Raw genomic sequence first — 14,770 nt, 5'->3', positions numbered from 1 at the left:
TCCCTTCTTGCTCGCAAGGGAGAGTTGTCAAAACTCCTTATCTGCTGATGAATGAAAGGAATTTTTGTCTCCACTGCCTGGAACTGGTTAATGCAATTCTGGACCATACCGCTGGGTCACTGAGTCAAGCGAACAGCAAAAGTTTAAATACATACAAAGATTTTGCTTGGTGCCAGTTTGTATCGTCATCTGCAGATATTTTCTGCCATGCAAGGAAGTGAAAAAGACAAGACTGAAGGCAGTTGTAAAGAGTTTCTAGAGTTGAAGAATAAACATTACCAAATTCTGCAACTTAAATGTTGGCAGTGAGAATCCAAAAAGAGATACTTTAACATTTGCACTAAAAGAGATTTTTATTCTGTTGTTGGAACACTTTTCCTCATTACTGTTTATTAGAGTATGATGTTAATCATAGTGTTGTGGGTCTGATGTGGAAAATGGCCAAATCCTGCTTTATCTGAGTAAAGACAATAGACATTGTCCATGAATACAAGACCGATAAACAGCTATGCCCTTTGGCAGTGACCCAATTCTATAAGGTCCTGTGAGTTTAGCGTCCATTGAAATGACACCTTGCAGAACTGAATTTTAAAGGAATAAGGAAATACTTAAAAACTCTGAAACCTAAAGCCCAAGTTCATTTCTATTTTCAACATTTTTTTTTTTTGTACGTTACAGTGCTGAGAACAGACTTGATCCTGTCTTTATTGAATTCAGTGGGAAATGTGTTGTTGACTTCAGGGAGCATGAGGCCAAGCTCTACCTGTTTGCTAAACAGATACAGCTCTGCTGCCTCCTAATCTTGGACTGACAGCTCTCTTTGGGACAGAAAAAGCTTTCTTTGAAGAACTAGCTAAAACATATGTGTGTACGACTCCTGAACTCTACGTAGATCATTGCTGTATCTGTTATTAATAACGATTACTCATAGATTTTTGTGTTGATAACACTTGCATATGACCATATGTAGTCATAGAAAAAATACATGTATTTGTGCAGGAATGTGCATTACCCCAAGTAGAAGCTTCTCCACAGAATTTGCATGAACAAAGCTCTGACTGGATAAATAATCATGAACAAAAGACAACCAGCAAGTAAAAATTCCTCAGAATAGAAAGTCTTGACTTGAAACTTTAGCCAAAACTCCTGGAAGCCAACAGGAGACATCCCATGGATCACAACAAGCTTTGTATCATGCCCTTTATTCATAGCAGTGTTTGCAAATCATCTTTTGCAGTATTCACCCAGCTGAAATCATACTGCAAGCATATTCATATGGTATATTCACATAAATATGTGCTGTGATTCATAAACAAATTACATTTGCATCTGTTGGCTATGGCTGTGGAAATGACAATAAAGAAAATAACAAAACAGAAAGGAAAAGGAGAAAAAAGTGACTATTGTGTGACACTGATTAGAAGAAACTTAGTTACATTTCTTTATCATCTCAGGTATCAGGTAGCAAAGGATTAAAAACATCCCCTAGGCCTTTCAAGAGAGTTCAACACAGAACAAAATACTTAATCCCTGTAGAGTAAAAATGGCATTGTTTATTTCAGACCATTTCAGGAAAATGTTTCTACAGTAACACTTGTGCTTCCAATTCCATTATTTATTTTTTTTTTTCTGGAATGTCCCTTTTATAGACCACAGGATCAATCCCAAATGTGATGTTCTTCAGTGGCAGTTGTTGCATTGCAGTAGAAAATTTGTCTTGAAGAAAAAGAAAATGCTCTCATTGGTGTGTGTTTGCACATGCATTCATACACTCTGGAAAAGCCAATTTTAGTTTGAAGACAATCATTTTTATTTCTGTTGCCTTAGGAGAGTGTCAGTATTTGTTTTTATTAATTGCTTTTGTAACATTTTCTTATAGCTAAGGAAAAGACCTCTCAGCTGATTCTGCCACCACTGGCTTATGGAAAAGGAGCAGTAGATGTGATTAAAGAATTGCCTACTAAATTGTCCTTCTAGGTATGCCAGGGCTTGTAAGCAACCAGGCAAGATCCTTGTCATCCACCCATATAGGTGGAGTATGTCAGTGCAATCCACTGAGCAGGCTTATGTGTCTTGTTGCAGTGCTGTTTCTTCTGAAGCCATGATCTGGCCTTTGAAATGTATTACATATTTTTTCTTGTTCTTGTTCTGAATCCTGTCCCTTCTGTACAGAATATCTGTAAAAGCAGGAATCTCAAAGCAGGCTAATTATTTTAGATGCCCAATTAAAAACAAATTAAATGGTCCTGATTTTCACAAGGTGTTGAAACATGGGAAGTCAGGACATATTAAGATATCTCAGTTTAGATTTCCAAAACCAGTCATCATTTCTGAAAAATATATTCCAGATTTATATAAGCCCTTGGCTGTAAGGACAGAATAAACCTTCACCATAATGCAGATTCTCACGACACAGTCAGAATCTGTGTGAAACCTCATGGCGCCTGTCTTTGGTTTAAGAAATAAATGAGTTAATCATAAAAGCACATATCTAGGGAGTTTCAAACTATAGAATCATGCAGACTTTGTACAGCTGGGCACTCATAATCAGTTATAGCACAAAAAGCAGAAAGGTCCTTATTACATTCCATATAATTTTTTATTTCTCTCCAAATATCAATGCTATATTGACTGTTAATCTGAAAAACCTCATTTAATGTCAGCTTGCTCACAGTTATGAAAATTCAGGTAATGTATTCCTGCTACTAATTGTATTTGAGAAAGTGTTATTAATTTCATATATCAAGTTCGTAGTGGCCATCTGTTCCCTCCGAACTGCTGCGTCTCCCTCCATCTGCCCTGTTTTTCTTCTGCTAATCGGGTGGCAAGGGCTCAGATGATTGGGAAGTTTCACTCTGACTTTTGATTTGTCACTCATCATCAAGCCAGCTGTGCATTTTTAAACAGACTCTTGCAACGGGTGGTGCTGAATTTAAATCTTACTGTCTGATTTATTTTTTTTTAAATAAAACTTTTTTATATAAAAAAAAAAATCAAAAAGAAGACAGATTGTATTTTCTACAGTGTAAAATGTGCTTTGCTGCCACTAATTTGGCTGCATCTGCACTCTCATGAATATAGATGAAGGTACATGTCCAGGATATTATTAGGGACTGTGGAGAGTGGGGAAGAATTTCAACTGTGGTGAGACACCACAGGTTTCTAGTGCTCAGAGTAGCAAGCAAGTGGATATGAAACTTCTAACTTCACCTGACACTAGACCGAAGTTATGATGTTAGTGCAGACCTTTAGGAACAGGTATGAAAAATAGCAAACTTTCATGTGTCTATGTGGGAAATATGATTGAATAAAGATAAAATGGTCTTTAAAAGCTTTTCCTTCCTTTTCTTTCCCCATGAATCCAGACACAAAAATTGAGAGTTACTGGTGATGCTGACAAACGTTTAGGATCTATGTTTTCCATTGTTGAGAAATTCCCATTTCTCTGTCATAGGTATGTGGGAATTATCTGACAGGAGTACTTTGCAGTCCCTGAATAACCCAAATTTGCAGAATGCTACAAGTACGCCATCCTGAAGCATGGCCCGTACCAGGTGCTGGGAACAGTGTGAGCTGAAGAACATCGTAGTGGTCAGACAACACAAAACCTACACTCAAGAAGGTCCCTTTCTAATTTCTGATAGTAAAAGTATGATCAAATTCTCAAAAAGGTTTTATCTCCTTTCCAAAATCCACATTGTCTTTAGCTATAATGATTCTAGATACTCTTGTTATGCATGCAAATATTCAATATTCAGTTCCTTTTGACTCCTGTTAAAATGAGCCAAACCTCAGGTGAAAGATTAAGTATTTATGCCTGTACAGAGGGGATATTGCAAGAAATGATTGGATGAAAGTAAGGCAGAGAAACTTCAAGCTGTATAAGAAGAGGAAATTCCCAGACCATGAGGTGCATTAAACAATGGAATAAAATTGCAAGATTATTAGAGAAGCCTTTTCACTTGGCCCATTTGGAACCATGACTGACAAAACAGCGGAAAGCATGTGACAGTGGAAATGAGGTAAACTGGACAGTTTATCAGGCTTCTTCTATCTCAGTTTTCTATGTTCCGTGCTCTGATTTATGAAATCCAGACAGCATAAGGACATTTGCAGGTAGGAATACATCATTGTACCTGAAGCATATGATACTGTTTTACAAGTCTGAGGTGAAGTTTGATGGCTTCTCTTTGCAGGGGTCCATGAGAACATTTCCTCTGCTCTGTATTTATGAGAGGTCTGAAATAAAGCTCATATGTGCAGTCCTGTGTGTTTTAAGCATGGAAAGAAGGAGACTTGCTAAATCTGCCCCCTGTTCTTTGCTGTGCATTCTCCACATGGAGACATGTTCACCTTTGAGGTTTTGGGCAGATCTTTACAATAATGGGTAAATTTTCTGTACTGAAAAGTATTTCTGTCAAAACCAGTTCTGCATAAAAGTATGTACAAATTTTATATGTATCTACTGCTATATTAAAATCATTTTACATTTGCTTGATTTTCCCATTTGGACAGTCCCAGAGCTCTGATAAATTTAATCAAAATTGTCATATTTCACCTGATTATTAGCTGCTGGCAAGAAATACCAGAAACATTACCTGATCCTGTTGTGAAAATGTAAGTACAGTTCAATCTCCTCTGAAGTTTCAAGAATCTCATCAAACATCTCTCTTATCTTGATAGCACAGTCCAATAGCCATATAGTTTTAGCTGGTTTCCATGGCTGTGAGCAGAAAGGGGCAGAAAGAGGCTGTCACAATGTCCACTGACAGCATTAAAATGAACCAGGATTTTTGCAACCTTCTGTGCATCTGTTTTTATTCACAGTGAGTGTAGTTTTTGTATGATGTTATAATGCTTTGTATCTACAGGTCACAAGGTTTGCATGTGCAGGTGACCAGCTAAACACAGTTGGTCATTTCCAGGTAGACTTGATATACTTGTGGGTGTAACCATGGCAACTGTGTGCCACCTTTGGGCACTTTTCCAAAGATATGTACCTAAATACTAGATTGGCTGTGTGGGGTGAATCACTAATTAATTGATAAATGAATCTAGTTACAGTCCAAGCTTTATGAATTAGCAAAGACTCCCTTTGGATCTTAACTCCTGCAAAAAGGGCCCCATAATGTAATACTGAAACTTGAATCTCTTTTATCCTTGAGCATCGTTATGATACTAGAGGTTATGAAAAGACATTAAGTGAACAGAAAAACAAAACAAAACAAACAAACAAACAACAACAACAACAACAAACAGGAGAAGTAGGAGTAGACTAAGAAACTATTCAGCTTTAGAAAGGATCATAGAGCTGTTCCTTTAATTATCTTTTATTTGTCTGTTTGTCAAACTATAAAACTTTTTAATATAAGCCATAAGCAGAAGCATGATAATGTTGAAACAAAACCTTGGAGAAAAGGAATAGCATGTTGTTATTTTCTGATTCTTCTGTAACATGAGGTCTAATTTTCTCTTGGTTTTGAGTTTTTCAAGTTGCAGTGTTTCTTTCATAAGGACTTACATGTGTTTATTTCTGCTGAAATGAAGGGGATGCTGTAATTGTCATTATTAGTAGTAGTGACAAAATATTTACCTGGCATTACTTTGACCGTAGTCCACATGTGTAATCTCATTCTTCTGTTTATCTGGCAAACAACCCTGTGACAATTAGTGTCATAACAAGTAAAATAAAATATGGAGTAAGATCAATATCTCTTGCAAGAGCTCGCAGCTCATTACACTTCAGCACAGCTGTACCTAGCTGTGCAAGAGGAGGAGCCCAGATGACTTCCCAAAATTCCAGTTAGAAGTCACAGACAGTGATTACATAACATACATACACAAGTGAGATGCAAAATTAGGCAGAAGAAGCAGATTTAAAAAACAAACAAACAAACAAGCAACAACAACAAAAAAACTTAGGTAAGAATGCTTTTAATAAGTTAGTAACTATAAAGCTAATTCAAATAAATCTTGCAGAAATTTTGAAAATAAGGAAGATGCACAAGGGAGAGACACAGGTATAAGCCTATCACAGAAAGGATAGTTTTGTGGTTGATGCTTGACAGGGAATCTACAAAGAAAGGGGCTCCAGTACCTATCAAGACATGTCTGAAAATGATTTGAATGTAGACAGTGACCAAGAAAGGAAGTCTAAATAAAACCAGTATATTTATTGTACTTTGAGGGCAGTTACCAATTACAAAACTGAAGTAATTGTCCTAGCTAATTATCATAAGTAGCACTATGATTTAGACAAGCTGAGGGCACTGTTTTGCTGGCCTACCCTGAGGAGGTCCTTCTTGCTGCAGGAGAGGCACACAAACATGCAGTGATGTTCTACTGTCTTGAGGTCACAGAAGAATATTCAGAATTTTTTCATTTTCTCATCAGGAGAAACAGACACACACCCACATCACCTCCCAAAGACAAACATTTCTATCTCATCTTCATTGTTCTTATCTATGATTTTTCATTGTTCAGTCCCTGAGAATGGGGACTGTAAAAGAGCGAGCCAAGCCCTAACACTTTTATCATTGCATGGACAAGAGTCAGAATTTTAAAGGGATGTGTCTAAACTCATCAAAGTCAATGAGAATTAGATGTCTCAACACCTTTAACTATCGAGTTTCAAAGGACTAGCCTAGAGGTCATTTGTCTGTAAAGAATACTGTTGCCACAGAAATAAGCTGATGCATCCACCAAGCACTCTTGATTAATCCAATTGCATGGCTTCCAAAGGAACTTAGCACTACTCTCCTTTCCTTTGTCTATGGCTAAAGACAACAGATTAATTTGGCACCATCAATTGTGCTGCATATAATTTCAAAAATTCCTTTATAGAAGTCCAGACCCCAACGACTCTTTCATCACATTCTTACCAACATAAATTCCAGCTGCCTCAGCTACCAAAGACCACTATATTAAACTACTGTAGGAGTCAGTCTGAGCCTAAGAGACAACCTGATAAAGGCAAGAGGCCTTTAAAATTAATGACTGATTAGAGTCGTCATTGGGCAGAACATTCAGACTCCTCTTTTTGAAGTCCATTTGGGGGAGGGAAAATACACAATGACTACAGAGCAAAAACAGAAGTATATGAAGTCTCCACATAACACTCTTTATCCCTAATGTAAAATAAAATAATTTATAAGGAAGAGTCCTGTTTGTTTTCTAAACTGGAATAGTGAAGTGCAGCACGTGCAAGGTTAAATTACAGACAGAATTAAATTGTACAGGTTTTGTAACAATAAAAAGAGGAATAGAGGTTGGGCTCTGCCTGTGCACATACCAGTATAATAGTAATTTCTCTTTACCAAGTCCAGTTTTACGCCTTCACAAATCAATTGTTAAACTACCATATCAGATCATTGATGACTAATAGTAAAACATATTTTCCTCCTTGGAGTTCCTTACTATCCTTGTCACCAAAGGCTAAAATGTTATGTTATGCTTTGGGAATTCATTTTTGCATTTGAGGATAAGAGCAGACTTAAGGAAAAAGTCATGTCCCAGAGCTAAAATACCAGTATCCCCTCTCTGCATGGATAATGGAAAAGATTCACCTTCACCGTAACATTGGACTGAATTACATGTTATAGTCCTTGACATGCTTTGACATGACTAATGTGACCCAGCTGGTCTCAGCAGTAGAAAAATGTGAACATAGAATGTGTAGTTTATGAGATACACATATGCATTGACAACAAAAAATACCCACAGTTGTGTTTGTGTGATTAAACCAAAAATAAAAATGAATACAAATAAAAATAGAGAAATCCATAAGTTACAAGGGTCTGCAAATACATAAGTTGATATATTTCAGTATTTACATCTATTGAAAGGTAGTGGGTGACTGCCTGTTTACAGACAGTGGGTTTCCAAGTGTACTCGTGTAAACTGTTCCCTCTGTTGTTTAGAGGATGACCATATAGCCAGGTTTTTTTTACTGCAGTGTTTAAGCAGGAACCATATGATACTATGTTTTATTTAAAATTGGGCTTGTACCACTGAGGCTGAAAACTTGTATCTTTAGAACAATTTCATATTGCATAGTGCCACCATATGTTGCCTACTTTCGTGTTTTTAAAGAGAGTGCCTACTGCCTAAAGGTAGCATGTCTCAGATTTACAAATCACATATTGCTTGAGGGCAGAAGTGAAACCATTGATTTAAGAGAATGCAATATGCTTAGTTTAAGGGTGTTAATTCAACTCTATCATCCTCCAGCATTCCTTACATTGAAATACATTTTAGTGCAGGGGGGAAAAATGCAAAGATTGGAAGTACAGGTTCTATAATTGTGTTTCAATCTTAAAAGGAGAGAAGAAACTGGCTGATTAGCTAGACAGACCCATCTAGCATAAGTGTTCTTGGAACCTCTTGAAATGAACACTGAATTATGAAGCCGGCCTTTTACATTTCTCATCATTAGCGTAAATGGAAAAGTAGCCACTAGTACCTTGTGACTAATTTAGCAGACGGACTTGTTCTAACATTTGCTCTGAATTACCTCGTGCATATTTTAAAGGGAAAACTTGTAATTTATTTATATATTTTAATATTTAACTTTCTTAAAAAATTTGGATTGCTCACGGTAATTTAATACATTCCTAGTCAATGTTTGCCTTCAGATAGCTTCTGCAAATTTAGAGATAGAAAAGTCGTAATCCCTCTGGATGTAAGATCATTACCCCGCTGTATATTCACCATTGCTTTATCAAGTCTAAATTAAAATATTTCAAATAATGAAACTTCCAGTATTTTCCTTGAAAAAAATATTTCCTACTAAAATTATTTACCCTAGCTGCAGTGCTTGGGGGTGATGAGCAGCTCTTAAAAGATTGTTGTTATAATTTTATTTGCTGTTATTCTTTTTAATGTACTTGATGCGTACGACAGAAAATAAATTAAGATTGGAGTGTCACTGTAGAACAATGACTGATAGCAAAGACAAACCTCTGTCTATGAGAGCTCCTGGTGTACCTATCAGGCTTAAATGCACAGGTGGACAAAAAATGCAAACAGTGCAGGATGCTGATGTAATGAAGTATCTGTGCTCAAGGTCTCAGAAACAGAGGGATCTTGCATTCACACCCTGATAAAAAAGACAGCAGCTGAGTTGTCGAGTTTGTTGCTCCTGCACTTGGACAAAACTGGGTGTATTTCAAAACAAGGGCTCAGCACAAGGTTCAGTGGTAGCAGGTTTTCTTTGCATCCATCCTATTCCCTATTGTTAAGTTGAATGTTAGAAAACTCTTTACAGGTTAAACACTAAAACAGTGTCGGTCATGTCCTAGTGTCTGCAGTATTTCACGCAGGCTAGCTTTGAGATTTGAATAAGCAGTTTCTGAAACTCCCTTTACTTTTTGTATAAATCCTGCTTAAACATTATTTTATTTTATTTTAATGCAGGAAACTTGATAATTTTAATGTACCTGGGTGACCAACTTCCCAAAGCATGATTTTTTTTTATATAGCAGTGATGCCTTGGCAGCTCAGATTCACAGGGACTGGTTAGGTAATTGCTTATAGGGCACAGCCATGGCATGCACTAAACCAAGCCTACAGTTTCCAAAGCAAGCATTTGAGCTATTCAGCTTACAAGTCACCCCTTTAGCAAGGAGCAGCAGCAGCCTCCAAAAAAATACTGCCGCGGCTTAATTTACTTAATATTAGTATCCATGTTAACCTAATACCTTTCTCTCTTTTTAAATAATAATTTTTAAAAGGCAGTTTATAAGAGGCTTTCTTGTCAGGTAATAGCTCTCTGGATTTATTTAAAGAGCCCTTTCTTGTCAGCATGAGAAGCAGCCCCCTGCAAGGATTGGAGATTAGGTGCAGGTCCACGCCTTTGTGTGGCGTGTGCCACGGCCACCAGCTCAAAACCCATGGGGAGGAGATTAAGCTCTCTTCAGCTGGCCGGCATGGGGTGGGGCTTTGTCCCATTTTTGGCTAGCAGATGGTGGCAAGCCAACAGGTGCACCCCAATGGCAGCACCCAGCCCTGTGCATCTGCTGCCGGCCCCATGCCAGCTGCAGCAAGCGCTTGTCCTGAGCAGGCGAGGTGGTGAGAGACCAGGGAGGGTGACCTTCAACTATTAACCTTTTGCTTTTCTTCCCTTTTTTTTTTTTTTTTTTTTTTAAAAAAAAAAAAAAAAAAAAAAAAAAAAAAAAAAAAAGCTTTATGCATTGAAAAATGCCAGTATGGCAAGAATGCTTTGATCTGAATATTACAGAATGGAAAATGAATAAGGACTGGGAGGTGATGAGCTTAGAGAGGAAGCAGTGGGCAGCTTCACCCTAGGCTGCACAGGGAGTGACATCTATTGTGTTGCAGGGCATCAGTGGGTAGATATTGCACTGACTCTAGATTTATTATTATTATTATTATTATCTTTTTTAGTGATCAGGAATAAAAGTAGATTCCTTGGACTGGAATTTCTGATGCCACTCCTGCCCCACCAAAATCTGATTCCATCCTGCTTTATGCAAGAAATCCATACTCTGCACTCAGGCAATATCATACATTAATATGCTAATGCAGTTATAAGCACCATAGAAAGAAAAGGAGTCAATATGACAATTAATACTGCAATTCTATGAATACTTGTCTTAGTTTCTAAAGTTTATGTTCTGTCACTTGACACATCCCTATATTCAGCCTCTTCCCCTCCCAACTTAACCGGATCCTTCCATAATCTCCTGCCTCACGTTTGATTCAGTCCAGCCCTAATCCAGCTCAGCTATCACCCTGTGCAAACAAGCAACTCTCCAGCTGATCTCCTTGGCTCAGGGTTAGAATTTTATCTGTTTTCTCTTCTCTTCAACTCTTCTTCCTCCTTGTTTCTCTTTGTTCTCCGTTCAGGCTGACTTAAGCTAAGGTCTGCTCTTTCCCCTGGGCCCTCTGCTTCTGCTGATGTTCTGAGTCCATCACAAGGTCTTCACAAACCTGGCAGTTTCTGCTAGACTAACAGCTGTCTCTGTCTCCTGTAGCTCTGGGGCTTCCTGGGGTCAGAATCACATCATAAAGAAATGAATTTCATTACTCTCATGTGGAAAAAATACTGGCTCAAATGAGGTTAGAAGAAACTTTCTGGTCCAGATGATACAGGCTGACCTGCTGGGGTCCCACAGTTAAGCTGCTAAGATTTGGTCAAAGACAGGAAAGTCCACCGGAGACCGGATGCACTCGAGGTGGGCTAGAGCAGTGGGCTATTTCTCTGCACCTACTGAGATTTCAAAAAGCCTTAATAGCTGGTCTAAGCTGCAAGATCTTGCTTCGTGCTTTTGGATGGCCTCAGTTCCTCCAATCATTGGAAGGAGGAGACACAGACGCAGTGAGAAGTGTTTCTTTCCATCACAGCAAAAACCAAACTACATCATGTCTGGAATGATGACTGGCGGCGTCCAGGCTTGTCTGGGTGCCTGTTCGGGGAGCTGGAGAACAGCTCTGGTTGCAGTTACGTGAGTCCTGAGTGTCCTTTAGATGGCTCACTTGGAAGGCAATACAACTGATATTACGCAGATTGCTCTCTTACACCAGAATTGCCAGGAAAGGGTATAGCAGCCTTCCAAAGAGGAAATTCTTTGGTGGGAACAGGAGCTGAAAGCTACTGTGACCAAGAAAACTTTAATCAAAACATTAATTGAAATCAACCTGAAGAATTTGGAGAAAACTGGCTATTGCATTTGCAATCCTAGAAAATGTATAAATTAATGCATTTTTATCCTTCCAACTCCATTTTCCCTTTGTCATCTTCCTAATCTAGACATAATTATTCTGCACTTCCTTTGGTATATTAGAGATATGTTAAATAAATAATTTTAAAAAATTAAAACTTAATTACTAAATTTCAAAAGAAAGAAGCCCTCTCACACCCTACCTTAATATCTTTACTCCTAATTTCAAATGTCATTCATAAGATTACAGGTGTTTGTTTTTTTGAATAGCCGATGTAAAATTTGCAAATATATTTTTATTGCAAATATGGCTAAATTCATAAACTGACATTTTCATACACAAACTACTAACGCTTAGTTTTTGTGACTTTCTCTAACAGCTACTAAATCCTGCAACCATCACGAATACCTATATAGTACTCACCTCATGTTTCTGAGGATTCCACAAGCTGTAAGAAGAAACCCTTGTGAATGCAGACTCCCATCCCCTCTGGAAAGTCTGGAAGAATTTCATACAGGTGTGCAATCTGTCTAAATACTTTTTAACCACTACGCAGCATGCTTAATGGGTGACAGCATAACAATAGAGTACTTTACGAAATAATTACTGTAGTTACAGAGCAGAGATCATTCCACATCAAACTCAACAAGTTATAAAATAACATCCATAAATCCTTAGTACACTGGGGTATGACATTACTGTTTCCAAGTCTGCTTAATTCTCTCATGCCCTTGCTTTTAAACTCTGTAAAGCGTGGGGCTTATTACATGAAATAAAAATCTTTTCAGAGTGTAGCAAGCTTTTTTCTCCCTGATTTAAAACCCACACTATCTTTGCTAGTAGGGATGCTCTTACTTCAAGCCCCAGGAGGCTTCTGGAAAGCAGACAATCCTGTTTTCTTCCACAAGAGCGAGGAAACAGCTCAGAAGGGGTTAAGTGGCTGGAGACCAGATGCAGCTGGGCCCTGTTAATCTGCAGGGACCAGCTGCTTTGTACAGAAAGGAAGACGAGAAACAGAGTGGCTAGTGCTGGGGGAAAGCTGGGGTATTGAATTGCTTATGTTCTGGAAGGGGGTGGAGGGTTGGGGGGCGGGGGGGGAAAGCTTGCATTTCAGCCTTTTGGTACTCTGGAAAAGGAAGAAGAGCTCTGTAGGTATTTCAGTTTAGTTGGGGAGCTGCTGTCTCTGGTGGTGACTGACAGCCCACCCAGGACATTGGCTTTTAGTTCTCAGGAGCTCTTAAAACATGGCCTGCAGGGTAAAAGCTGGTAACTGAGCAAGCCAGGTGTAATAAGCTACAAACTGGCTTTGATTTCATGTGAATGCCTTTGAAAGATGGATACAGAGCAGTGGAGGCTTTGGTGCCTTCAGGACTTCTAATGCAAGAGCCAGGGCGACCTCTCTCTTAGCTGTACCAGCAAGTTCTCAAGCAAATGCAACTTGTATTGCTCAAATGTGACAAATGCCTTCATCTGCCCCAATGTGCATTGCTGCAATGATTGCACTTATGTATGCTGCATCTGTGTCATCCCCCATAACATTTTCCTGTGGTGAATGGGCTGTAGGCGGAAAATCCCAAAGTAGCTTTTACCGAAGCTTTTCTTTAACTGCCAACTCAGAGCAAGGTTATTGCATATCTTACTGTGGCTTCTCTGAATGAAAAACTCTATAGGCAGGAGTTGAGTTGTATAATACTATGTACAGAGCTATTAAAATATATTTAGTGATTCCATTAGAAATCTGCTGTTGAGCAAGGCAGAGCATATGGAGAGAAGTTGGTGAAAACCTGATTAAACATTTATATGGAGCATATTTTGATTTAACTTGCATAAATAATTCATTATTTTTGTTTTCTTTCTTTCAAAACCACCCCTTTCTACACCTGCTGTGCTAAAAATAATGCTACCCTATCTGTAATGAAGAAGTAGTGGGAGTGAGTGGGTATATCGCACCTACCCGTCTGTGCCAGAGGCACTCCTCTCTCAGGTTTGAAAGACCCACAGCCTTTCGAGAAACAAAATATTTGATTCCTATCAAATCTGTGGTAGTTTTCTTTTGTCCTTACAAACAGCAAAGTAGTGATGTTCCAAGGGCAGTAATTATTATGCAGAAGTTAAGTTGTGTGAGGAGTCCAGATCAATGGGAGAATTTCCCCAAAGCTGAAGGGAATTGAAGCTCACATATTGAATGACTGATCTATTTTCTAAACCGAGTAAGAGTTTTAAAGGGAGATTCGTTTCTGAACTTTTCCAAAGTCTGGGTTTGATATTCTAGTTCAGCCTCAGTTTTTGTACTCTGCTGGGATTCGAAGTCTGATTTGCAATAACACTAAAGGTCTTTTATGGCTTCTCGATATTAATAATGTGGTATAAAGTGGGTCTAAATCCTGTTTTAAGGCCCCCTCTTGCCACTAAATATATGAGAGAATTCAAGCTTCTTCTTCAAGAGTTGATCTGAGTGAGCATTCAGGTGCCCCAAAGCACAGATTTTTCTCTGAAACTCCCAAGAACAAGGTCTTTCACAAAAACTGCTTCTCTTTTCCCTCCCACTGAGTTTCAGAGTTCAAACGCCAGCAATTTCCAGTACCATCTTTCCTCATCTCCTCGTTACAAGCAGGGTTTCATTACCTGTGGAACAGCCAGCGCCCGCTTGCCAGCGTCAGCATTGTCCCCAGAGCCCTCCTGTGATGGCTGTCGCTCTTTCATGGTGGGCAGGGACATGTGGTTCTGCATCATTACCAGCAAACGGAGATGCTGCAGAGTCATTATCAGAGAAGAGTGTCACGTGTTTTTTTTTTCCTGTTTTTTTTTTTTTTTTATTATTTTTTTTTCAAATGGCATTTCCTCTCAAGCTCGGCATGGCAGCAACTGTCTTGTGAATCCTGAGTACCTGCAACCCAACGGTGTTGGCCAATGTGTTTCAGCAGGGAATTAAATTATGATTTTATTTTTTTTTTTTTGGAGAGAGGCTGCTGAATTCTTTTGAAGCAAAAATATCATTTCCTGGATGGAGCACACTACGTTGAGTCCTAAAGGGCTTTGTGAAGTTGCTTGGATAAAAGATTCTGATGGTGTTGGCTTGCCAATGGAT

The 14,770-nt window shown here is 38.6% G+C and overlaps 1 long non-coding RNA gene across 1 annotated transcript; it reads right to left on the bottom strand.

Annotated features, from left to right (window-relative positions):
- Nucleotides 1–10,473: 10,473 nt before the first annotated feature.
- On the bottom strand, nt 10,474–12,660 carry LOC311432004. Its single transcript, XR_014689770.1, has 3 exons — nt 12,538–12,660; nt 12,106–12,180; nt 10,474–11,614 (listed from the first exon to the last, which is right to left on the bottom strand). It is a non-coding gene; the product is annotated as an uncharacterized lncRNA (long non-coding RNA).
- Nucleotides 12,661–14,770: the final 2,110 nt, after the last annotated feature.

This window comes from Aythya ferina (assembly GCF_964211825.1).
Source record: "Aythya ferina genome assembly, chromosome: 2".
Lineage (NCBI taxonomy): Eukaryota > Metazoa > Chordata > Aves > Anseriformes > Anatidae > Aythya > Aythya ferina.
Note: the sequence above shows the minus strand (reverse complement) of the source record. Positions and strands in the feature narration are given on the sequence as shown.